The sequence below is a fragment of the Saimiri boliviensis genome, chromosome 2 (genome assembly GCF_048565385.1).
Source record: "Saimiri boliviensis isolate mSaiBol1 chromosome 2, mSaiBol1.pri, whole genome shotgun sequence".
NCBI lineage: Eukaryota > Metazoa > Chordata > Mammalia > Primates > Cebidae > Saimiri > Saimiri boliviensis.
Window position 1 is genome coordinate 27,345,110 of NC_133450.1, and position 26,929 is coordinate 27,372,038.

Below are 26,929 nucleotides of genomic sequence, written 5' to 3' on the forward strand. Positions count from 1 at the left end.
CCAAATAGCTGGGATCACAGGCATGCGCCATCACACCTGGCTAATTTTGTATTTTTAGTAGAGATGTGGTTTCTCCATGTTGGTCAGGCTGGTCTCGAACTCTGAACCTTAGGTGATCCACCCACCTCGGCTTCCCAAAGTGCCGGGATTACAGGCATAAGCCACCACACCTGGTCACTAATTTTTAACAACAAAATATTTTAGGGGGAAGACCATGAGCCATAGATGGTGCAGACTGCAGTTCACAGTGTGTCTTAGTGAATGCCAAGTGATCACTATGTGTTTTATTTTCTTATCTCATTTTTTCTTTTATTTGTCAACTTTTTATCGAAGTACAATATATACACAGAAGTGTTCACATATCCTAAGTGTACAGTTAACTGAATTTTCAGTAAATGAACACATCTATGTACCCAGCACGCAGATCAGAAAATCAAACCCTGCAGCACCCCAGCTCATGCTTCCTTCTAATCCCACCCCTGCCCTATCCATTGCAATTTTTTTTCTTTTTTTTTTTTTTAGATGGAGTCTAGCCCTGCTGCCCAGACTAGAGCACGATCTCCGCTCACTGCAACCTCTGCCTCCCACGTTCAAGCCATTCTCCCACCTCAGCCTTTTGAGTAGCTGGGATTACAGGCGCCTGCCACCACACCCAGCTAATTTTAGTATTTTTAGTAAAGACAGGGGTTCACCATGTTGGCCAGGCTAGTCTCAAACTCCTGACCTCATGTGATCTGCCTGCCTCAGCATCCCAAAGTGCTGGGATTACAGGTAAGAGCCCCTGCCCGCCCTGCAGTTTTGTTTTTTTTTTTTTAATTACAGGAATATTTCTTCTTTTTCTTTTTATTTTTTTGAGACAGAGTCTCACTCTGTCACCCAGGCTGGAGCACAATGGCGCAATCTTGGCTCACTGCTACCTCCACCTCCCGGGTCCAAGCGATTCTCCTGCCTCACACTCCCAAGTAGCTGGGACTATAGGAGCACACCACCACACCTAGCTAATTTTTGTATTTTTAGTAGAGATGGGGTTTCACCATGTTGGCCAGGCTAATCTCAAACTCCTGACCTCATAATCCACCCACCTCGGTCTCCCAAAGTGCTGGGATTACAGGTGTGAGCCACCGTACCTGGCCATTTCAAACAAGCAAATTATTTTAAAGAAAGTTACTGTCCTAGTCACATCACTTACACCAAAATTATTTCAGTATTGCTCACTCCCTTCTGCACATGTATTTTATGTAGTTTTGTGCTTTATCCTGTTATAATGTCCCTGTTTCATGTTACGCACTTTTCACAAACACTATTTAAAACAATCCCAGCTGACCGTGTGGCTCATACCTGTAATCCCAGCTACTTGGGAGGCCAAGGAGAGAGGACCACCTGAGACCAGGCGGTCCAGACCAGCCTGGGCAATGTAGCAAGATCCTCAACTCTAAAACATTTTTGTAAAATTTAGCCAGGCATGGTGGTGCATGCCATAGTACTAGCTACTTGGAAGACAGGCAGAAGGATTGTTTGAGTCCAGGGGTTCAAGGCCACAGCGAGTTAAGATCATGCTTCTGCTCTCTAGCCTAGGCAGGGAGTGAGACCCCTGTTTCTATAAATAAACAAATACTTCTATACATAGTAAAAGAAAAGAAAATGACCCCACGTTGTACCATCACATCAGAGTGTCAATTAACTTCATCATTCCCCCATATTTAGTCTGCTTCTATTTTGCAATGAACCTCCTCATGTCTCATCCATCCTTTTCCTGCCTGGAATGATTTCCTTAGAATCAGCTCTCAGAAGAGAAATGACTAAGTCAAAGGCTCTGAACCTTTTATTACGGCTCTTTATTATTTGCACTGTTTTTAAAAAATGTAAATCCCATTTTCAGTAATACTTTTCTAAGCTCCTCCCTGTCTCTTAACATTTCTGGATAAGACTCTTCTCTCTCCTGCCCCTGTGAACTCAGAAAAATACCTCTGTAGCACTGGCCAGGAGGCGTGGATGCCAGTAGATTATCCCCCATCGGGTAGCAGTGGTGGGTGCTAGTAGATCATCCCACTAGTAGGATGCAAGCTGGGCTGCAGCTTGGCAAGGACACCAGCAGGAGCCCATACCCTCCCTCGGGGGTGCCTGTGCTGGGGAGGGGGTTCAGGGAGACAATCAACCTTCCCCGAGGATCCTCAGAGGAGGTCTTATTGGCCATCAAAGGCCCAGCAAGGCTCCTTTCCCTCCTCAGGAGAGACGGAAATCACAGGGGATGGGCAGTGAGGGAGCATAAAGCTGGCCAAGAGAATAAGATTGAGTGAAACCCACAGGAAGCTGTAATCCCAGCACTTTGGGAGGCTGAGGCAGGCGGATCATAAGGTCAGGAGATGAAGACCATCCCGGCTAACACGGTGAAACCCCGTCTCTACTAAAAATACAAAAATTAGCTGGGCATGGTGGCGGGTGCTGTAGTCCCAGCTCTTTGGGAGGCTGAGGCAGGAGAATCGCTTGAACCCAGGAGGCGGAGGTTGCATTGAGCTGAGATGGTGCCACTGCAGTCCAGCCTGGGTGATAGAGCAAGACTCCATCTCAACAAACAAATCCACAGGAGGAATCCAGCCTCCCAGAGCAATCGCAGGACCACGTGCCAATGGGGCTGGACAGGAGTGATTGTTTATTCACACACTGCTTGTTCTCTATTTCCTAGTGGACCTGCCTCCTCCCCTCGAAAGACAGGCAGCACCAAGAGAATAGGATGAGTCACAGAGTGTGGAGGTCTAAAGAGAGAGCGCTCACATGGGGCCATATGAGGTTGGTGGGGCCACATGGCCATGGGCCAGAAGGGCAGGCTGGGACTAAAAGAAATCAGGTGGTGGGTTTCAATTACAATGTTGGTTCTGCCATCCTAGAGTCAGTATAACATATAATACAGGCTTTGGGGCTAGCATCTCTGGGGTAGTAATGTAATCTGAGCAAGTCTCTGTCATAGTGTCCTCATCGGTAAAATGGGAGAGGTATAGTACCGGCCTCCTAGAGTGATTGTGAGATTACTTGGGTTCACAGGAGAAAACGCCCAGACAAGCACATCCCATCAACCTGCTCCCCACTGCACCACCATGCGAGTCAATGCTTTGCTGTAGACACAGCCAGGCAGAGAAAGGACAAGGAGGGTCAGCCTGTGCCCTCTGCACCATCACTCAGGAACCCAGAAAATGCCCAGAGAGAAGCCCTAGCCCCTTCCCTGAATCTTCCAGCCATTCATTCACCAATCCATTTGTGGGGAGGGAGAGAAAGGGCTGTGGAGCAGGTCATGTCAATGGCAGCCACTCCTTCAACATCTACTTCAAGCTCCCCACGGCTCCCTCTGGGCATTGCAGAGAACAAGCAAGACCAGATCTCCACTTGGCTGGAGCCCAGAGAGTCCCTGCCCTACCCCTGCAGGCCCTCAAGGCTGGGGGAAGAGATTGCAGAAGGTCATCTGAGCTTACGAACACCAGTCACCTGGGCCCAGGGTGGGGTGAGAGAATACTATTCACCCTGTGTCATTTTCTGATTGGAGCAGGAAGCCAGGGGTGCAACAGAAATGTGTTGATGGGGAAGATGAGGAATGAACATGGAAAGACCCCCTGCTATGCGCTGATGAATACAGTCTCACACATACATATATTACCGCCACTTTACAGAGAAGAAAACTGAGGCTCAGAGAACTTAAGCGACTTGCTGAGCCTCAAGCATTTATTACTGCCCAGCATTGTACTGGCCACTGAGGGGACACAGACAGGACAGAAGGCCTGATTGTTCTTTTTAAGCGGTGTCCGCTAGAGCAAGAGAAATAAGACTGTCCTGGGAAAGCCTGGCGGATGATCCACGTTGATATACACTTGAGTGCTCAGTGACGTGGCTTGGAGGGAGCGCAGTGGGGACGTGGCAGGGAAAACAAGTGACTTGGGCCCAAGAGGGAGTGGTGAGGCTTGAGCTGAGTCTTGAAAGTTGGGAACCACATGGATGGGCAGTGAGTGAGGGAAACACGGTGGTGAAAGGGAGAAGGGCAGTAAAAGTCCGCCGGGGCCCTTAACACACACAAAGTCTGTATTTTGGGTCCCCAGCTGCCCTGTAGAGCAGCCGCCCCAGCCTGGCAGCTGTTCCTATCTTTGTCCTTAACTTCTCTGACCCCTACTTGGGTGTCCACCACTTCTGACCACCTGGCCCCAGCTTCAGACTGCAAAGAAGGCTGATGGGCAAAGACCCATCCAAGGAGCAAGGGGTACCCAAAGGGTGAGATCTTTCCAAGGGAGACCTTAGAGAATAAAACAAACGTGGATTTCAATTCTCTCCTCCTTGGCCCATGCAGATAAAGCCCAGGACTGGCCAGGTTAGGTGGCTCACACCTGTAATCTCAGCACTCTGTGAAGCCGAGGCAGGTGGATCACCTGAGGTCAAGAGTTCGAGATCAGCAGCCTGGCCAACATGGCGAAACCCCATCTCTACTAAAAATACAAAATATTAGTCAAGTGTGGTGGATGCCTGTAATTCCAGCTACTTGGGAGGCTGAGGCAGGAGAATCTCCTGAACCTGGGAGGCAGAGGTTGCGTGTGAGCCAAGATCGCGCACTCCAGCCTGGGTAGCAAGAGCAAAATTCCATCTAAAATAAAAATAAAAACTTTTTAAAAAAGTCCAGGACCTACATACACAAACGAGGCATACTCTTCCACCCCCAAGACCCCGTGTGTTCTTATGGGTCAGCTCTTCGCCTTATCCTGGTCCCTCAGAAGCCTTTGGCCTAAGACACTGAGCACAGAACAAGGGACTGTGGTAAGAGTGTCTCCTTTTGGGGTCACTATGTTGGATAAATCCTTCAGCCCCAGGACTTCAGCATGCAGATGCAAAGCAAGGGAGCAGGACCAACCACACCAAGCTCAGCAGGAAGGCAGCAGGACCCGGCGGGGCTGACAGCAGCTTGGAGCCAGGCTGCGAGGGTTCAAACCCCTGCAATGTGTGACCTTTTAGTTTTTTTGTTTTGTTTTGTTTTGTTTTGTTTTGTTTTGTTTCTTTCTCTGTTGCCCAGGCTGGAGTTCCATGGCTCCATCATAGCTGACTGCAGCCTCAACCTCCTGGGCTCAAGTGATCCTCCTGGCTCAGCTTCTTGAGTAGCTAGACCACAGGCACACACCACCACATCTGGCTAATTAATTTTTTTTTTTTTTTTTGTAATTAACATAGTGAGACACAGCATCTCACTGTGTTGCCCAGGCTGGTCTCAAACCCCTGGGCTCAAGCGATCGTCTTGCCTTGGCCTCCCAAAGTGCTGGGATTACAGGCATGAGCCACTGCACCCAGCCCTTATAATCTGTGATATTGGACAAGTCACTAACCTCTCTGTGCCTCAGTTTCCTCATAGGCTCTATTATAATTTCTTCTTTTGTATGCAGAAAGCACTTAGAACAGTGCCTGGCCCATGCTCAGTGGTTCATAAATGTTGGAGATGATGATGACGAACTGATGGGTCTGGAAGGCCCAAATAAACCCACACAGTGGCAGGCAGGCAGGAACTGTACTCCCCGAGTCTTAGGGGATGGTAATGGCTGGTGAGCCCAAGATATACAGGGTGAACCTTGAGTCAGGCGCATTTGCAAAGATCAGGGCCTTTCAGCTACCTGTCGGTTTCGGTTTCAACAGCACATCAGAGGAAAAAAGGCTAGAGACTGTAAAAAGAGGTATCCCTCGATTACACTCCCTCCTTTGAGGCCAGAACCAGGAGGGCAAGCCCTGAAACCTGACCAAGATAAGAAAGTGCTGCCCTCTCCCCAGCTCTATCTCGGGCCGGTTCAACTCCCGGGGTCTCCGGGACAGTGGCACGCTCACGAGGGAGGCCTCAGGGGGAGACAGCTTTTCTCACAGGAGCGACGGAGAAAGAGAAAGCCAGGGTCTAGGCCGCCTCGGAGCGCGATGCTCGGGGCCATGGGACGTGCCGGTGCCCACCCGGTGACCCTGCGCGCGGCCCGCAGGAGAGCGGCGATTTGGGGCCGTGCGCCACCAGAGGGCGCGCTGAATCTCAGCGTGTGCGGAGCGCTAGGCGCGGGGCGCGCGGTGGACACGAGGGAGAGGCGGGTGCAAGCCTGTGTGCGCGCGGGGGCGGAGGGAAAGAGGAGCGATGGCCTGCGTTCCCAGAAAACCCAGAGTTCGAGGATTAGGGCTTTCCAATCACTAGCTCCGAGCAATCAGGACAGAGGACACAGAAAAGAGACCCTAGTAATAATACTAAAACTTACACAATGCTCACCACGAACCAGGCACCGGCCTCCGATCCTCACCACCACCAGAAAGCCAGATGTTATTATAGCTGTTTTTCCCCACTTTATAGTCTGAGAAACTTGAGCTTCCCTGCACCAGAGGTCCCACATCTGGCTGGGGCCAAACCTGGGATTTGAACCCCCAGAATCTGGCTCCAGGGCCTGTGTCCTCAATCGGTGCCCTGTAATAATCTCTCTCTAGCAATCTATTCTCCCAGGTTCACTTGAGGCTTAATCACTTTCTCACTAGCAGCTTGCTGGTTAAGGCAGCTCAACCCTCCCTGCAGCAGAGTTGAGTAGCTACGTTCCCACTTGCTAGGTTGGCATCGCCACGGCAGCTGCCCAACACCTCAAAGACTGCTCAGTGGCCGCCAACAGGCGCTCATTTAATTAATATCTACTGAACGTTTACTGCATGCCAGGAACTGAGTTCTTACGCAATACTCTCAACGATGTGTAAATTATGTGTACTTGTTCTGATTCCCGTTTTACACACGAGGGAAAAAAGGCAGGAGGCTACGTGGTTTTCCTTGAGTCACACAGTTCACTCCAGCGAACCACCATATTCATGTCTCCATTCATTCAACACATCTACTCTGTGCCAGGCACTGCCTAAGTAATGGGGACTCAACAGTGAACAGGACACTTACAACCTCGTTCACATCCAGGAGCAGTGGCTCACACCTATAATCCCAGCACTTTGGGAGGCTGAGGCAGTGGATCACAAGGTCAAGAGTTCAAGACCAGCCTGGCCAACATGGTGAGACCCCCATCTCACTCTGTCTCTCAGGCTGGAGTGCAGTGGTGCCAACATAGTTGACCACAGCCTTGAACCCCTGGGCTCCGGTGATCCTCCCACCTCAGCCACGCAAGTAGCTATGACTACAGGCACGAACCACTCCACCCAGTGAAGTTTATACTCATCATCAGCTACAGACAGTTCCCCACCGATGTTCATCCAGTCCTTGTTTCTTGTTGGTTTATGGAGAGAGGTGAGAAGAGGTCATATGCTCTGAATAGAAAGGAAAACAAGCTTTCTGCATATGGTGGCATACATGAGATAATATTTCTAACCTTCACTCAAAAAGTGGGATATTGATGGCTGTTATGGGTTGAATTGTGTCCCTCAAAAAGACATGCTGAAGTCCTCACCTCTGGGACCTGAGAATGTGACTTTATTGAGAAATATGGTCATTGCAGATGTAGTCAAGTTAAGATGAGGCCATACGGGAGTGGCATAAGGCCTAATCCAATACACACAGTATCCTTATCAGCAGAGGAGAAGACATGGGGATGGCACGGGCATGTTACAACACAGGAGACTGACAGGCTGCCGCTCCAAGCCAGGAGCACCAGTGACTGCCAGCGTCCACCTGAAGTGAGGGAGACATAGGAAAAATCCTCCCAAGGGTTTTGAAGGAAGCATAGCCCTGCCCATACCTTGACCTTGGACTTGTAACCTTCAGAATAGTGAGACAATACATTTGTTTATTTTTAAGCCACTTGGCGTGTGGAACTTTGTTACAGCTGCCCTAGGAAACCACTCTAATGATATTAACTTGAATTCTTTTCCATTCATGGGGATGGTGCACTCATCCATCCAGGTGGTTTTTCTCACTCCAGCCCCACAGTGGCCAGGGTTGGGGAATACTGACGTCATGCGCAGGTGCGAAGCTCACCGGCCACAGTGACATCTACCCCCAAACTGTGGTCTCAGCATCACCGTCCTCTATCTGACTGAACAGACCCATGGTTACCAATCAAGATAACAAAGGTGTATTCAGCTGGCAGAGGCAAGGCAGACAGCAGCAGGTGTGCCCAGGGCCCCGGCACCTCGCCTGCCAGCCTCACTCGGCACTGCCAAAACCTCGTGTCACTGATGTACTGCCTGTTGATTCCCGCCGAGGGACGGGGCAGAGGGAGAAGCCGCATCCTGCTCATCCATCCAGCTGTGTCCAGGTGGTCTATGGCAGCAGCAGGCAGAGGCCATCAGCCCTGTGGGGAGTCATCCCTGACCCGGCCTCTCTGCCTCAACAATCACCCCCTAAAGTGCCTCAATACAGCTGTCATTGTACCTGGCTCATTGGAGAGCGTCAGGCTCTGGGAGGCAGAATGTTGATTTGCTTGGCTTAGGATATTCTGGTTTGAAATAGACAAAGTGCCAAATCTGAGGACCGGGGAGTGACTCAGCCCCTCTCTGTGAAGTTGCAGACACTAGTGGCTTCTGCCATCCTGGGTGGTTGGGGCCCTGGCAACAGTCACTTTTGAGTCTCCTGGGCAGCCATGCAAGGGTTTCTCAAACCCCTTCAGCTGGCTAGCAGTTTTCTGGATGTACAGACGTTTGCAGGCATATGTCCTGTCTCTCTAGGAAGGTAGCAGACTTTGCGAGGGCAAGGGGTGTTTTGAATTGCTCTGTCTAGCACAGTGTCTTCTATGATCAAAGGAAGCTGGGCACATGGCCAGCCCTACCCACACCCCCGGCTGGTTTGAGGGAGGAGTAAAGGTTCCTTCTGGATTGTCCAGCCCAGCTTACACAGGAGGGAGAGGAGCAGAGATTCAGGGCAGATGCCCCATGTAGGAGTAGAGAAGCTCTTCATGGGAACTTCCCTGGGATGGGAATTTCAGAAGTTAGGACAGCAGAAAGGGAGTAGAGGAAGAAAAGAAGGCTCCAGTATCACTCACTAAGAGAATACTTGTCTCCCATAGGAACAGGTGCCCAAGAAAAGGAGTGTGAGGTAGAGAGAGGATAGTAAGCCTGGGCAGGGTACGGTGGCTCACACCTGTAATCCCAGCACTTTGGGAGGCTGAAGCAGGCGGATCACGAGGTCAAGAGATGGAGACCAGCCTGGCCAATATGGTGAAACCCTGTCTCTACTAAAAACACAAAAATTAGTCAGGCATGGTGATGGGCGCCCATAGTCCCAGCTACTTGGGAGGCTGACGCAGGAGAATCTCTTGAACCCAGAGGTGGAGGTTGCAGTGAGCCGAGATCATGCCACTGAACTCCGGCCTGGGCAACAGAGCGAGACTCTCTCTCAAAAAAAAAAAAAAATGAGAGAGAGAGAGAATAGTAAGCCTGATGAGGCGATTGCAAACCTGGTTTTCATTAAACCCACAGTGTTCAGATAAATCCCAACTGGAGAGTCTAAATCTCACCCCAGGCCCATGGACCCAACTTGCCCAGTAGTGCAGCTGTATTTTCCTAGCTGCAAAGGCTCTCTCCTTTTCCTGAGTCCTTCCTTCCCTTCTCCCTTCTCCATTCATTCATCGTTAAACAAACTTTAATGAGCCTGTACTTGGAGCCAGGCATTGTTCTATGTGCTGGGGACCCAGCAGAGAAAACCGACAAAATGATCTGCCTCTATGGAATTTATATTCTAGTGGATGAGGATGCTCTGTCTTCCTTTTTCTCATCCTTCCCTTACCACCCACCAGGCGACTGGTAGTTCAGATAAACCCCAGCTGGAGACTTCAAATCTCATTCATCCATTCTCGAGCTGTCCAGTAAGTGCCTAGGATGTTCCAGGCACCTTTCTAGACTCTGGAGCTCTTGAGCATCTCTCAAGAGGCCACACCTTCCTGAGTTAAGGGCAATCTAAAAGAATTACCGCTCCCTTCCCAGACCAGTCCATCCCTCTGGGCACAGAGATGTCACAGGAAACTATTATTTGTGGATATTGCGTACAGAATACAAAGAATGGTGGAAACGGCCAATATGAAGCTACAGGATTGAGTTAGGTGTGAGCCACTGAGGTCTTGCCTTTTCCCTTCGTTGCCTCCTTTCATGACGTCCCCCTCAACCCCAACTTTGTGCCCTTTGGACCCCAGGAGACCACAGGGGGAGCCCTGGCACGCACTGGGCCCCATTCCTGATGGGAGCCGTCTCCCGCCATAGCAGCTCAGCCACCCCGGACTCCTGCTGCCCCGCCAGCCCTCACTGCTTTAATTAACTCTGCCCGGATGCGCTGACTCACTCATTGGCTCTGTGACCCGCCTGGTCACAGAGGACACCTCCTCAGACACAATTACATTTGAGGATGAAGCATTTCCTCTGGGCACAGAACAAGCCAGTGAAAGCTTTTCTGGGGGAGCGGGAGGGGGGCCTCTTGAAGATGACTCATGAACAGGCCTTGAGGTTAGCGGCATCCCACAGGGCAGGTGAGTCTCATTCAAACGCTATATGCCCTACAGGCCTTATTACTCCATGGAAGTTTCTGTTCTTGGGGGAAGAAAGGAAATGCATCCACCTTCCTAGGCAAAAGAGGACCGAACACATGCATCAACACGGGCTGTATCAGTAAGTACGCCCAGTGTCTCCAAAGCCCCGGGTGGCACCCCAAAACCCCACAACCACCCATATTTATTTAACATAATCTATGCACTTGTCAAGACACAAAATAAAGAAATAAAATACGATTCTTTGGCCTAGATTTGAGGAGAAGAATCAAAGACTCTAAGCTCTATAGCATCCCTCTGAGACAGTTATTCCCAGTCCCATTTCATGGATTAGGAAGTTGAGGCTTGGAGAGACTGAGTGAGCAGCCTTCTTGGGAACCGCACTAGCTTTAAGAATTCAGTTGGCTAAGGATGAGTCCGATGTCTTGCACAGGTGAGGAGGAGGACAGCCCAGAAAAATTGAAGTCTGGTCCTCTTTCGTAACTTACATTTTAAAGATGCAAGGAAAGAAAAGAAACCGCCTGTGTACGGCTATGGTGGAAATGATATTCAAGTTGGAAAAAGTCCTGGTGTCCTCTAAGTACAGCCTCTTGCAAGCCTGTGGAAACTAACAGGGTCAAGCCCCAGACACCCACCGCGGGGCTGTGTCTGACACAGCCCAGGGGAAAGGTTATCAGTGTTGCCTGTGCGGACATCTAACATCTCTCTTTAAATTGAAGTGAAGGAATTTGCATTTTAATGATGATTGTACCAGGTTTGTGCCACCTTGAGGTGGCTGATAATTATTAGGCTGGTGCAAAAGTAATTGCGATTTTTGCCATTGAAAGTAATGGCAAAGACCACAATTACTTTTACACCAACTCAATAAAGGATACTGAACAAAAGAAATTTATTGGGAAGTGTGGTAGGTATTTAGTTTAAAACCTACTCAGATGCCATTCTTATGACAGCCATCCACCCAGCATCCATCTATCTATTCAAATACTTCCTGACCATTGTCACATATAGAGAGAAGAATGAATTAGACACACATGGTCTGTGCCCCCAGGTAGGAAGAAGGACAGGGCTGCTGCCCATTGGTGATCTGATGGGTTGGTGGCTCAGTAGGGTGAAGAGTCTCCTTCTGAACTGTGTGCTCAGCATCCTTGACCTCAAGGTAAGTGTAATAGAGGTGCCCTGGACCCCAGGGTCAGGTAGAACTGGATTGGACTGCAGGCTTCATCACTTGCTAGCTGTACAACTTTGGACAAATTGCTTCATCTCTCTGAGCTTTGGGTTTTTATATGCAACATGAAGTGATACCCACCTGGAAGAGTTGTTGGGCAGATTAAGTGAGCTATCACAGTGTCTATGACACGCACTGTTGCAGGCACTGGCTTTAGCGTAATAGCTTTGAGTATCGGGCGCCCCATTCTGTGCTAAGTGTTACCCATTTAATTCTCATTTCATTTTCTCTCTCTCTCTCTCTCCTCTCTGTGTGTGTGTGTGTGTGTGTGTGTGTGCGCGCGCGCGCGTCTGTGTGTGTCTGTGTGTGTATGTGACAGGCAAGATCAGCATGGATTTCCATCTTTTTAGCCCTGACCATATACTGGGTTGAATAGTATGTCCTCAAAATCCACGTCCACCCTGTGAATTAGGCTTATTTAGATATAGGATCTTTGCCTGTGTAATCAAGATGAGGTCATGCTAAGTTAGCGTGGGCCCTAATGATGTGTCTACAGGCCAAGAAACACCAAGCGTTTCTGGACACACACACATGCACACATGCACATTTCATGAGCAAATACTGTTATTTCCCCATTTTATTGGTGTGAAAACCAAGACTCAGGGAAAATGTAACCAGCCCACATTGCATAGGTACTAACAGGCTAGGCTGGGATTTGAACCATGTCTCTGCCTCCAGAGCCCATGCACAATAGCCATCTTCTACCTACATGCACAGGCATAGGCTGGCAGCTCACAGTCTAGTCTAGCATCTGGACTCCTCCTTCAGCCCACAGAGAGTGACCCTATGTTGGATGGGGAAACAAGACCTCCGAAGGCATCGGTTTCCCTACAGGGTGATGTAGGGACACTGCTTGTTTCCAAGAGACCAGAGTAGGGGACAAAGGTGCTGGAGAAGCCTCACTTCCTGCTACAGCCCCCAAAGTGGCATCCGGGGCCCAGCCTCGGCCTGGCTCGGCAGCAGTGTTTGCACAAGCACGTGCCTGTGAGCATGTGTATTGGGGACGATGTTATTCACAGCCTCTGGCCGACAGTAAATAAGACAGTGGGGCTTGATTCATGAGCTCTGACAGGAAATCTATAGCATGTGGTGTCTATAATCCGCATGCTACGGCGTGGCAAAATGAAAGAACAACAGTCCAATTACAGAATCCTAGTGGATCCTAGGCATACCTCTCAGGCTTGGCTTGACTGGGGGTAGCCTGTGTGGAGCAGCTGGGGCAGACACCCCCGTGGTCTGGGCACGTGGGAAGCAGCCCTCAGAAGCAGCTCCCAGTGGAGGTGCCTGGGCAGAGCTGGGCTGCCTGGGGGATGTGAAGGAGGGGCATGGAGGCTGATACTCCCAGCCAGAAATCCAGGCTCAGGTCAGCTCACCCAGCACCAAGCCCCCATGGCATCTTGCAGCGTTGCCCCAGGGAAATCCCACCAGCAGACAAAAGCAACCTGCAGACCCCCACACTCTCTGCCTCCTGCTTTCAAACCCAGGACGCCAAGGGTGTTGCCCTGGGTGAGCCAGGGATGGGCTTCCCTGGGTGGAAGTCATTTTAGTGTCTGGCCTTTGGGGATTTAGAGAAGGCTGGGTTCTAGGCAGCTCAACCAATCAGAGGGGTTAACATTCCCACTTAGGACACATAGCAGTTCCCTACCAAGTATTACAGAAGTTAGATTAGCAGCTTTCCTTCACCTTAAGGGCAGGATCTGCATGGAGTTCCATCCTTTTAGCCCTGACCATACACTGGGTTGAATAGTATGTCCTCAAAATCCACGTCCACCCTGTGAATTAGGCTTATTTAGAAACAGGATTTTTGCCTGTGTAATCAAGATGAGGTCATGCTAGATTAGAGTGGGCCCTAATGATTTGTCTACAGGCCAACAAACACCAAGCGTTTCTGGCAACCACCAGACACCAGGAGAGAGGCATGGACAGACCTTCCTTAAATGGTCCTGCCAGCACCTTGATTTTGGACTTCTGGCCTCCAGAACTGTGAGAGAATCCATTTCTGTTGTTCGAAGCCACCTGGTATGTGGTAATTGTTCCAGCAGCCCTGGGAAAGCAAGACACACTGCCTGGCACACAGCACATACCCAAAAACCAATGTGAGCAGAGCACCTGGAAGGCCTGAATTCAGGTCTTGGCTTTATTAATTAGGTCTCTCTGATCTTCTTCAAGCTGCTGTGCAACTCCTTCTCTGCAGAGCAGCCAGAGCGAGTGCTTAAAAACACAGCGCTCTTCCTCTGAGTCGATACGCAGTAGTGGGATGGCTGGATCAAACGGTAGTTCTACTTTTGGTTATTTAAGGAATCTCCACACTGTTTTCCATAGAGGCTGTACTAGTTTACATCCTGCAGTACGGAAGTGTTCCCTGATCGCAGCATCCATGCCAGCATCTACTGTTTTTTGATTTTTTGATTATTGCCATTCTTGGAGGAGTAAGGTGGTATCGCATTGCGGTTTTCATTTTCGTTTCCCTGATCATTAGTGATGTTGAGCATGTTTTCACATGTTTCTTGGCCATTTGTGTATCTTCTTTTGAGAACTGTCTATTCATGTCCTTAGCCCACTTTTTGGTGGGGTTGTTTGTTTTTTAATTACTGATTTGTTTGAATTCATTGTAGATTCTGGATATTAGCCCTTTGTCAGATGAATAGATTGTGAAGATTTTCTCCCACTCTGTGGGTTTTCTGTTTACTCTACTGACTGTTCCTTCTGCCATGCAAAAAGCTCTTTAGTTTAGTTAGGTCCTAGTTATTTATCTCTGTTTTTATTGCATTTGCTTTTGGGTTTTTGGTCATAAAATCCTTGCCTAAACCAATGTCTAGAAGGGGTTTTCCAATGTTATCTTCTAGAATTTTTATAGTTTCAAGTCTTAGAAGTCATTATTTGAAAAAGATACTGGCACATGCATGTTTATAGCAGCACAATTAACAATCGCAAAATCATGGAACCAACCCAAATGCCCATCAATAAATGAGTAGATAAAGAAACTGTGGTGTATATATACACACACACCATATATATGTATATATACACACACACTACATTATATATAGACATATATATACACACATATATATACACACTATATATATATATATATATATATATATATATATATATATATATATATATACATTTATATGATGGAATACTACTCAGCCATAAAAAGGAATGAATTAACAGCATTTGCAATTTGCAATGACCTGGATGAAACTGGAGACTATTATTCTTTTTATTTTATTTTATTTCTTTGAGACCAAGTCTCACTCTGTCGTCCGGGTTGGAGTACAGTGGCATGATCTTAACTCACTGTCACCTCTGCCTTTCAAGTAGCTTGGATTACAAGCACACACCACCACATCCGGCTAATTTTTCAGATTTTTAGTAGAGACGGAGTTTCGCCATGTTGGCCAGATTGGTCTTGAACTCCTAACCTCAGTGATCCACCCATCTTGGCCTCCCAGAGTGCTGGGATTATAGTCATGAGCCACCACGCCCAGCCTGGAGACTATTATTCTAAGTGAAGTAACTCAGGAATGGAAAACCAAACATCGTATGTTCTCACTGATATGTGGGAGCTAAGCTGTGAGGATGCAAAGGCAAAAGAATGACACAATGGGCTTTGGAGGCTTGGGGGGAAGAGTCGGAGGGTGCAAGGGATAAAAGACAACAAATATGGTGCAGTGTATACTGCTTGGGTGGTGGATGCACCAGAATCTCACAAATCACCACTAAAGAACCTACTCATGTAACAAAATACCACCTGTACCCCAATAACTTATGGAAAAATGAAAGAATTACAAATAAATAAATAAAAGTACAACACTAATAACGATAGTGAATATTTTGAGCACATAACACATTCCAGGCATTATTCTAAGTCTTTTATGAGAATTAAATTTATTTCATCCTCACAATCACCCTCTGAAGTTAGTGTTATTACTGATCTCATTTTACAGTAGAGAAAAACTGAGACCAGAGATGTAATGAAATGGTTCTGAAGCTCAACCCAGCAGTCTAATCCTCAATTTCAGTCTATCTCCCACTATTTTGACATCATTCCCTACCTAAAATCATCCAGTGACTTCACATTACACTTAGGTTAAAATATCTTACCATCACCTACAAGGGTTTACCTGATCTGTCTCCGATCTAGCCTACTTCTCCAAACTTCTGTAGTTCATAGCTAAAAATTCTTTACTACTCCTACAAATTAATGGTTTTATTTCTGTCCCCTTGAATTTGGGCTGGCCCTAGTGACTAGCTTAATCAACAGAATGAAGTGGAAACAATAATGCATGATTTCGAAGGCTAGGTCAGAAGAAGCCATGCAGCTTGGAACATTTGCTCTTGGAACCTAATTACCATGCTATGAGGAAGCCCAAGCAGCCTCGTGGAGGGGACCATGCGGAGAGGAACTGAAGCCTCTGGCTGACAGTTCCCTTGATTGAGCTCCCAGTCAATAGCCAGCAGCACCTGCTACACATGTAAGTGGCCATCACCTCCAATTCCAGTCAAGCCACCCCAGCTTGATACTGCAAGGAGTAGTGACAAGTCACTCTCCCCAAGTCCTGCCCACATTTCAGATTTGTGAGCAAAAGAAAGGATTGTTATTGTTTTAAGACACTAAGTTTTGAGGGAGTTGGTTATACTTGTTGGATTCAAATCCAAACAGTCTGACTTCAGAGTCCATGTTCTCAATCACTGATGGCATCATGTCATCACTCCCTTACTTAAAACCATCCCATGATTTTATGCCATCTCTGGAATAAACTACCAGTTCCTTATCAGGACATACAAGGTCCTGCTTAATCTATCTCTCCAATATCTTCTTGGACCACCCTCCCTCTCACTTGGTTCAACTCATCTCTGTTCATCTAACATTCCGAAGACCCAGACCTTCGTATTCACTGTTCCTTCTGCCTGGACTGCTCTTGGCATGACTGAATCTTCCTTGCTCCTCAGGTCTGAGGTCAGAAGTTCTGAGAGGCCTTCTCTGAATGCCCCGCCTAGGGTATCTTCTGCATCCTTCATCTCCCTCATTCACTTCATCACCTTGTTCATTTCCTTCACTGCAGTTTAGTCTGATTTGTAATGATCTCATTCTTTGCTTACTTGATCCCTGCCCATCTCCCTACTGGAACATAAAAGCCTCAAAAGCAGGAATGTGGCTGTCAAGTTCACTCCTGTGATCCCAGAACCTGTCACCATGCCTGGCATAGAGCAGATGCTCAACAAGAATTTTCTAAACAAACAAAACAGGCAGTTATTATTTGTCAAGTTCCTACTAGGAATCATGCCAGGAGATAGGTTGAGTGGTTGACATCCAACAACTCTGTGGCATGAATCTTACTGTTCCCATTTTACAGATGGGAAAATCAAAGCTCATGTGGACCAAATTCAAACCAGAAGTCTTTGGCTCCATAGCCTTTGAACTTAACCAGACAGCCACGCCTGCTCCTCTCTGCCTGTCTGAGAATCGCTTGAACCCGTGAGGCGGAGGTTGCAGTGAGCAGAGATTGCACCATTGCACTCCTGTCTGGGCAACAAGAGCAAAACCTCATAAAAAAAATAATAATAATAATAAAAATAAAATAAAAAAAGCCATTCACCTGATGGACAAGGAAGGAAGAAAGGTATCGAAAGGGAGAACGCATGTTCCTGCACACACCTTATTTCAGTTCCTGGCCGCAGCAATCCTGCCAAGAGGCAGGACCATCTCCATGTGGCAATGAAGTCAACTGAGCCCAGAGAGGTTAAGTCATTTGTCTAAGGTCACATAAGCTGGCTGACATTGAAGCCAAGGAAGCAAACCATGGGATTCAAGCCTAGGTCTTCCTGGCTCTTTCAACAATGCCATAAAAACACTGGGCAACAAGGAAACTCAGAAGCGAAGCAAAGAAAGAAATGTGTCAGGAGCACAGGCTGGGGGTACAGGGGTGCTCACATCTGTCTGTCTCCTGACCCGGGCACCCTCCGTGCTTCCTCCCTGCCCTCACTCTGAGGGGTGCTATCTGAGGCCACATCCCCAGGGCCCTGGGCATAGAGTTAGAGCGATCAGCTCCAGGTTGTCTAGGACAGACACTCCGCTTGGGTGATTGGCCACTCTCTGGGCCCTGCTGTCCTTTCCCGGCCTCCTGGGCTCCCCACCCTGCCCCCCAACTGTTATCTGTCAGTACACAGTAATTAGAGATGTGGCATGCTTGATAAAGATTGCCGCCTGCCCCGAGATGGAACTGCCCTCTCGGACGTGTCTAATTAAAGTCCTGATTGATAAGATGAAGAAATCCCACCCGGATGGATGTGTCCCGGCCTCTCCCTCCTCTGTGCACTCAGCCCCTTCATTATGGGTGACGAGGGAGAGAGATATAAAGCACCCCAGGAAATGCTTCTACAAAACAATCAATATGTCCTTTTGTGCGATGTGACGGGGCATGCCGCATAGCCTTTTGAACCATTCCTGGGGCCGTGGAGGCAGCCAGGCAGCTGGGACAGCCCCTTGCCCCGGGCTTGTGGGTGTGGGGGGCTGCTCTTCTACCCCAGCCTCTGTCTGCTCCAGGCGGCCAGGCCAAGGCGAGAGTCTGGCCTGTTCTTTTACTCAGCCTGCTTTCTCTGTCCCGTGAATTGTAGGGTTCTGGGGCTCCTTGCAGAGCACACACATGTCCACACAGCTGTACGGGGGCCTGTCTGGACAGTGTACACCCCACATCCTTAAGCAGCCTAAAGCTAGCTGGGCATGAATACACCCATCGGAGGTAGAGCTTGGAAACTTACGGGGCCCCAAGAGGTGCAGGTGAAAGGAAAGGGTAGAGACAAGGGTCATGGCGATGGCTACCGTGCATGGGCACTGACCACGTGCCCGCCCTTGGTTACATGCATTCATTAACTCATCTCATCCTCACAACAAATCCTACACAGTAAGTGCTGTTAGTATTCCCGTTTTGGAGATGGAGGAACTGAGGCATGGGGAGGTTAGGTCACAGAATCGTAAGCGTGGAGGACCCGGCGATTTAATGTGGAGTCCATGCTGACACCCATGATGCCACACAGCACAGGCTTGCAGCAGCTGCACCCGCTAGGCTGTGCCATTCTTGGATATAATATACACATTATTTAAAAGACTTTTTAGCATTCTATCATACTAAATTCATGATACTCATCACTGGGAAGAGGAGAAAATAAGGCAACTGGAAGACGGGGCACAAAAGATCAAATGTTCATTCTGTTACCTAAACATGAGACACAGGTAACAAGATGTTATCAGTGGCCCATTTGGGGTGCACACTAGTTTATTTTTTTGTGGGGGACAGAGTTTTGCTCTGTTGCCCAGGCTAGAATGCAATGGCGTGATCTTGGCTTACTGCAACCTCCACCTCCCAGGTTCAAGAAATTCTCCTGCCTCAGCCTCCCAAGCAGTTGGAACTACAGAAGTGCATCACCACGCCTAGCTATTTTTTGTATTTTTAGTAGAGACGACGTTTCATCATGTTGGCCAGGCTGGTCTCAAATTCCTGACCTCAAGTGATCCACCCACCTCAGCCTCCCAAAGTGCTGGGATTACGGGCATGAACCACCCCACCCAGTTCACTATTTTTTATTCTTAAAAAGACAGAAACAAAAACCAACTATTTCCTAAAGGAATAGAAAATAAGCTATGCCCCTCTCTTCCAAAGGAGGGGAGAATATGTGTCTTATAAATATGCCGCAGTTTCACACCCAGCTCTGCCAAAGACAGGCAGCCTGGGGTTGAGATGCGCTGTCCAGCTAAGGAGAGGGCGCAGGCAGCCATGAGAACCATCCTGGATGAATAACAGATGACCATGGTTTCAGTGCCCCAGTAGCTCACCCCACTCCCCTGGCTGGCAGGACTGGTGTAGAGGTGCTGGCTGGCAGCAGAGAGGCTGGGCAGCAGGCTCCCATCAGGCACGCTCTCCTCCAGCAGCCAGGGTGCCTGGGTCCTCCTTCCATGCCCACCCGGGCTGGAGCCAGAGCCATGGCTTGATGGAATGATACACTGCTGTACCAGCTAATAAATAGAAGTAATTTGATTAGCTTTCTCTAACTGGTGATAAGATCTTGACAAACCCTTTTTAATGCGTTTCTGGAGCAGGATGAAATTGTTTCATTCGGAGAGTAGGGCCCCCTGGGAGTCGCCTTGAAGCTCCTTTAGTGAGAGGTAAAAATATGCCAATCATTAATGAGGGGAGAATTGCAGAGACTTTAATGCAATCAGAAAGAGGGGCCCCGAGGCAGCTCGGGAATAAAACCTGCCCTTAAATCAGAGACAGGCGGCTGCAGGAAGGAAGGAGGAGACACGGATGCTCGCATGGAAAGCAGGAGCTGCAGGCCCCACCAGGCAAGACGGCCGAAGCCCCAGGGTTTGTGTCCACGCAAAACCCTATACCACGACAGGGACTCCTACCCGAGGCCGTGGCAGGAGGAGCAGGACTGGGCAAAGGAGGCAGCATTCATGGAGGGCGTGCTCTTGCCACAGTCCCCCTCAGAACAAGGACGGGATCTCAGGAGTTCCTTGAAAAGTTGGTGATCGACTGAGGCCTCCTTCCTAGGACAGCTGTGGGAACCACAGTTCTGAGAAGCCCTTTGCTGGAGCAAAGAGAAAGATCATTGCCAAGGCGAAAGCTTGATGATGAAGCTTCAGGTGAACAGTTAAGCACCCACCCCCCAGGCTACTCCCACCGCACTCCACCCAGACCTACCCATTGCTCATTTTCTAGAAGGTTCTGTGGATTCCACCCACAGCACCATACAAAATGAGAGGAAGTCACAAGGTGCGAGTGGACCCATCTTTTTCTGAAACTCCCTTGGTCTGGAGGCAGGAGTTGAACAAACAGGAGCAGCCTCCTACCTAACACCTGTAGCATATCCTGCGCCACCCTGGGCAGCCCGGGGAGGCCGGCTCCATGGGGATAACTCTCTACCTCTGCCAAGTTAGATGCCAGATCTGCCTTCCCGTGTCAATGGAACAGGACGCCTCAGCCCCAGCAGAGTCTGGGCCACTCTGTAAGTGACTTCTGTCTCTCAGTGGCACCGTTGGTCAGCGGCATCCCAAGGTGTCCACGCCCAGATTCACTTGCTCTGCTCCTCCTTGTCCATGCCATGCCAGCAACTGGTCTTGCTGTGCCTTGAACGCCCCTAGTCCGTTCCTACCTCAGGGCCTTTGCACTTGGTACGTGTGCCCTCTGCCTGAACGCTCTTCCCTGGAATTGTGCAGGGGCTCTCCCCTTCACCTCTCGCAGGGGTAGTGGGGGCAGTGGGGGTCGCTCTGCCTTCCTTGCTTTACTAGCTCTCTATGGCAGTTACCGGTTTAATACACTAAATGTGCTCACCATCTTGGCGATTTTGTCTGTTTCCCCCATCCCCCACCACCATAAATGTAAGATCCACAGAAACAAGGACTTTCGTCTGTCTTGTTCACTACTGTATCCCGCACCTAGCACACGCTAGCACATTTGCTGGAAAGCGTGAGCGAGTGAGTGAAGAGTGAGTAGTGCCCCCCAGGCAGATGCCCCCAGGAAGTTGCTGCTCCTGCAGTTGAGCTGCCAGTGGCTTCTCCTCACTCCTGCTCTTGCCCTGGGGATCTTGGGAAGAAGTGCAGGCTGCTGGTTTCTGTCACTCCAGCAGGGAAGAAGACAATGGAAGGAAGGGAGCGGAAGGTCCCAGCCATGAAGAGGGTGTCAGGGACCAGGGCGCCTGAAAGCCCAGGAATCAGGGTCTGGTTGGTATCAAGGACTGCAGATGGGCAGATGCAGAGGCAAGATCAAGGGCCTTTCTGCTCCTCCATCCGAGACCAGCCATCTGCTGCTTGCTCTCTATTAAGTCATGTAAAACTGTGTTCAGGAAGTCAACCCGGGGCTGTGGACACTGGGCCAGGAGAACCATTCAGCCAAGGCTTGGTCTTGAGCCCTTGGGCCAGTCTTTTTCCAATGCTGAGCCTCAGTTCCTTCAGCTGAAACATGAGAGGGGGTGCAGGAGGGGACCCCTTAGCCCTGACATTCCGTGATTCCTGGAGGGTGTGAACAGCCTGGACCTACCTGGCAATGGCTCCCCGTCAACTAAAAGGCAGCAAGGTTTTGCAGATTGGGTGAAAAGGGGTCTTTCTGACCCGCTTTCCACACAGTAAGAGGAAGACATGAGATGACATGGTATATTCACCAGCAACGACTCTGGGGCCAGAATGCTTGGGTTTATATCCCAGCTCTGCCCATTATTTGCTGTGCAATCTTGGATAAGTGACTTCACATTTCTGGGCCTCGTTTTCCCCTTTGGTAAAAGGTTGAAAAATAGAAGCTATTCTATGGGGCCGTTGTGGTGATTACATAAGATTCTATTAACTCTGCCAGCAAAGTGCTTAGCACCGGGCACATCATGAACATTGAATGAACGCTGGTTGGTGTTATTAACTTATGACACCTGAAAGCAGGGCTTGCAGAATCAGGACAGGGGACTGCCCAGCAGGTAAGAGTCCAACTTAGGAACCAACCTCCCAAACACAAAGCCATCAGGGAAGAGCATGGCACAGTCAGAGAATTCACTAGCTTAGAACTCATGCACCAGCGATCATGTATTGAGCACCCACTGTGTACGAGGCACGAGGGAGGATCTAAACAGAAGCAAGGAGGACTGGATGGTTTGTTTACTCTTCACCTACCTGTGCATTCTGTGAAGGTAGGGACCATGTCTGCCTTCTCTACCGCTGAAACCACAGCATCCAGTGCCTGGCACATAGTAGGTCCTTTATAAATGTTAGTTAAATAAATAACATGTGTACATGAAATGGTACTGGCCCCTACAGCTTCTTCTGTGACCCCTGCTACACCGCTGTCCCTCCAGTGGCTTCCAGTTTGCCTTCTCCACCAGACTGAGCCAGCCAGGCACAGTGCCCAGCATATAGTGGGTGCTCAGAGATTGGGCAGTGGACAGGGAGTTGGTCAGAGGGCAGCAGAGGTGCCAAGGCAGTGGTGCTGGCAATGAACAATGCAGATGGAAAAGGGCCTGGGAGACTGGCTAATGGAGATTCAAGGATATCAGTGAAGGAGAGCATTCCAGATGGACTCGCTGCAAAGTGAGTTGCCAAACAGCATGGGTCAGGACCCAGTGGTGGGTGACCCAAGGGGAACCAACAGGGAACTAAGGTGCCCTTCATTAGACAGGGGCTGGCCAATCACCAGGCTCTGTCAGCCCAGAAGGCCGGTTCAGGAATACAACCTCATGCCTGATAGAGACTCAGAGAATGAAGATTCACCTCGAGCCTCGGAGGATGAGTTGGCAGAGTCCTGTGCCAACTCCATACCCATAGGATCCTCATCACCACGTGGCTCCTTATCCCTGCTGCAGACGGGCTGGAGCCCTAAGGAGATGGTCCAATCTCTGCTGCCCTCAGCTTCTACCAGCCCTAGCTGATGGCTCCCAAGTGTTTCTGGTTCCCCCAATCAGCAGCCCCACGTTGGGAAAGGAGATAGCCCAAAGGAAATGACTCTTATAGCGTGGCAGGGCCGGAGGCTGGGCCACAGCTACACACTCTCTGAAGTTGGAGAAATGTCTTTAATGTCTTGGGGCCAGCCACCCCTCCTCATATCAGACCCTTCAGGGGGGCCAGCCAGCAGGGGCTGCCTTGCTGCAAATGACTCCCTTTGTCATTCTGTTTTGTTATGATTAAAAATGCATGTCGCAGGCGAGGCCCTGGAGTGGAACCCGGTTGAAAATTGAATCATTAATATTCCCCTTCCAGCTGATGCCCTGTACTTCCCAGGTGGCTGTGAGCGCGAGGCATGCAACAGTTTTGGAATCAGAGCAAGATGAGGAAGACGGAGGGGTACACCGGGCCCTCCGCCCAGGGCTGGAACCCATCCCTTCCCCGGGGAACAGGCGCCAAAGTTGGCCCTTAGGGTTCTCTTTCCAGAGTATGTTCTCACGCTCTGCTCACAGAGATGAAAAGGAAACCGAGCTCTTGAAGGCTGGACGTGATGATCCCGAACTGGCCTCCTTCATCCCCCTTGCCACCGACTCGGGCCCCTCATTCTGCTGGTTTCTGCCTGGACTGCTCGTCCTTGAGAGATTTATTATTCCCATTTTCTAATTCTTGTTAACAGCTAACATTCAGGTGGCACCTTCCACCTGCCAGGCGCTATTTCAGCCCTCTGTGTTTATAAGCTTCTTTAGTTCTCCTAACTCCAAGGTGGGGCTTCTATTCCTGCCCCATTTTACAGACAGAGAAACTGAGGCACAGAGCCGTTCGGCACTTGGCCGAGGTCACACATCTGGCAAGTGGCTCCAGAGTTTGTGCTCCTAACCTCTAAACTTGCACTGTCAAACGCGGTCGCCAAGAGCCACGGGTGCCATCGAGCACATGAAATGCGGTCACTCTAAATTAAGAAGTCCTGTAAGTGTAAGATAAATACCAGACTTCAAAGACTTAGGATGAGAAGAAGGTAAAATAATCTTGCTGATAATTTTATTAATATTAACTACATGTTCAAATAATAATCTTTTGATATATTGGGTTAAATAAAATATCTTATTAAAATTAATTTTATCTGTTTCTTTTGACTTAAAAAAAATGTAGCTTGGTACAGTGGCTCATGCCTATAATCCCAACATTTTGGGAGGCTGAGGCAGGAGGATTGCTTGAACTCAGGGGTTTGAGACCAGCCTGGGCAATACAGAGAAACCTTGCCTATACTTAAAATGTATATATTAGCTGGGATGGTGGCATATCCTGTAGTCCCAGCAACTCAGGAGGCAAAGGCAGAAGGATGCCTTGAGCCCAGGAGATAGAGGCTGCAGTGAGCTATGATCACGCCACTGCACTCCAGCCTTTCTGAGACCCTGTCTCAGAAATTTTAAAAATCTGGATACTAGAAAATGTAAAATTACACGCATGGCTTGAACTCCATGTCCACTGGACAGAACTCCTCCAGCCCATGCAGATTCTAACTGGTTCTCTCCAGGTCCCTCGTGTGGATGGAGGCTTCCGTGTCACCTCCACAGAGAGGCCTTCTCCATTCCAAGAGAAAGGCTACTCTTATCATCCTCTCATTTATTTGTGTAGCATCGGATTGTCCCACCAAGCACACAATAGATGTTTCATAAATATTTGTTGAAAGGCTATTGTAAAATGATCTGTAAATTGGGGTTATTCCAGGGAGGGGACAGAGAGCTGGCTTTTTGGTTTTCCTACGGTAGGATGAGAGCCAGACACCAAAGCCACAAAGTCCTCAGGAAACAACCATTGAGTTGACCGGGCACTGGGCACCCGGACTTCCTTTTTTGTGAGACAGAGTCTTGCTCTGTCATCCAGCTGGAGTGCAGTGGCGTGATCTCGGCTCACTGAGATCTGTCTCTGGGGTTCAAGCAATTCTGCCTGAGCTTCCTGAGTAGCTGGGACTACAGGTGTGTGCCACCATGCTTGGCTAAATTTTTGTATTTTTAGTAGGGACGGGGTTTCATTGTGTTGGTCAGGCTGGTCTTGAGCTCCTGACCTCCTGATCTGCCCACCTCAGCCTCCCAAAGTGCTGAGATTACAGGTGTGAGCCACATGGACATCTAAACTCGGTTTTATGGGCCAGACCAAGACTGGAGCTGGAGGACTCTTGATGAGCAAAGCCATGATGTGGACGCCCTCCTGGCACAGGTGCAGGGGCCAGAACGCTGCCTCAGGACCTCCCAAACCAAACAGAATGAGGCAGGGCTGAGCTGGAACAGGGCTGGGCCTTGGCCTCCCAGTGGCTGCTGCCAGGGTGATGGTGACGTCAAGATCTCCAAATTAGCTAGCCCTGCGGACAAGAGTACAGGCAGCTGCATAGCCCCAGATCTCTGTTGTCCTTCAACCAGAGAACCTCAGAGAGTCCATATTCAGCCTTCCCATTCCACTTCCCAGATGGGGGAAAAACAGGTAAAGGAAGGAAGTGAAGCTCTGAAAGCCCCTTCCCACCTCTCCCACACCCTCCCTCCTCCTCCTCATATACAACACAGTAAGAGCCCTCACCAAATGAGCCAGCGCTGTGCTGTGCATGTCACAGGTGTTTGTTCATGTGAGGCAGCTGCTCTTATCATCCCCATTTTACAGATGAGGAAACTGAGGCACAAAGGTGAATTCACAGATGGGGCCAGGATTTGACTCTAGGTCTTCTGATTCTGGAGCCACAGCCGTCACCACCGACTGGTCACCACCAGGCACGTAGGCCACGAAAATGCCCACAACTCAGAGAAAGGCTGCCAGAAGTCAGACCAGGGCTGGTCAGAAGTCATTTCTAATGTCCATGGTGAGTGTCCCAGGGCCGGATCTGGGATTGCAGCTTCGGGGGGAGGGAGGAATATGGGGAGGCGGCCCCTTTCTCTTTGGCCATTTGGTGGGCTCCTGTCCTGGCCATCTTCCCCGCTGGTTCCAGTGTGAGCAAGGACAGGCCGTCCCCAGAAATTGAAGGCTTACCTAACCCCATCTCTCCAGGGCAGGGCAAGGCCATCTGCAGGCTCTCTAGCCGGGGACACTACTGCTATTGACTTGGGGTGTAAGAGATGAAGACCACTTCCCCAGCCTGCCCCTCAGCTCTTCCGTGGCCAGCCCCATCCTGCAACCCCAGATTCTCCCAGGACTCCACAGCATATCCCTGCCCCATCCCCCAGACCTGCCTCCCTTTGTCCCCAGGCCCAGGATTCACCCTGAGCCTTTGCACTTTGCCACCACCCTTGCTTCCTCCACACCTGTGTTTTGTTTCTGATGGGGGCTCAGCTGGAGTCCTACAGCTTCCCGAAGCCCTCTGTCGACTCAGCCACAGCAATCCTCCCTTGATTCTTAGTCTACTTGCACGCCGGCTGCCAGGGAGGGGTCCCCCACCTCTTACTCCAGGAAATGATTAGGGTAACCACACCAGGACAGAGCAAGGGGGCCACCTGGGCCAGCAGCCACCTGGCCTCTTTTTAGGGACACTCATAGCCACCTTCGTGGTTAGTTCCAGCTTTGGGTTGGGGGATCTTTGAGTTGCCACCTCTATGGCTCTGCCACCCATGCAGAGATCCTTTCTGAGGCACTCTAGCTGGAGCCCCTCTGCCACTGTGCCAGGTGGGATGAAAACATATGTCCAGGGGTCCATGGGATTTGAGTCCTGGGAAGACAGCAGCCTGGGTCTGGGGACCCCACCCACATCACTGACCCTAAGATTTCTTAGTGTCAGCCTCTCTGGCTCCAGTAGGTAAATGATGCCAATGCCCTGTTTCCTAGATCCCAGAGCCTCCCTCAGAACCAGGG

General features: G+C 49.6%; 1 protein-coding gene across 1 annotated transcript in view; it reads right to left on the bottom strand.

Annotated features, from left to right (window-relative positions):
* Window positions 1–26,929, bottom strand: part of ESRRB (estrogen related receptor beta) — a 188,215-nt gene that overhangs the window by 143,932 nt on the left and 17,354 nt on the right. The gene's annotated exons all lie outside the window — the stretch shown is intronic.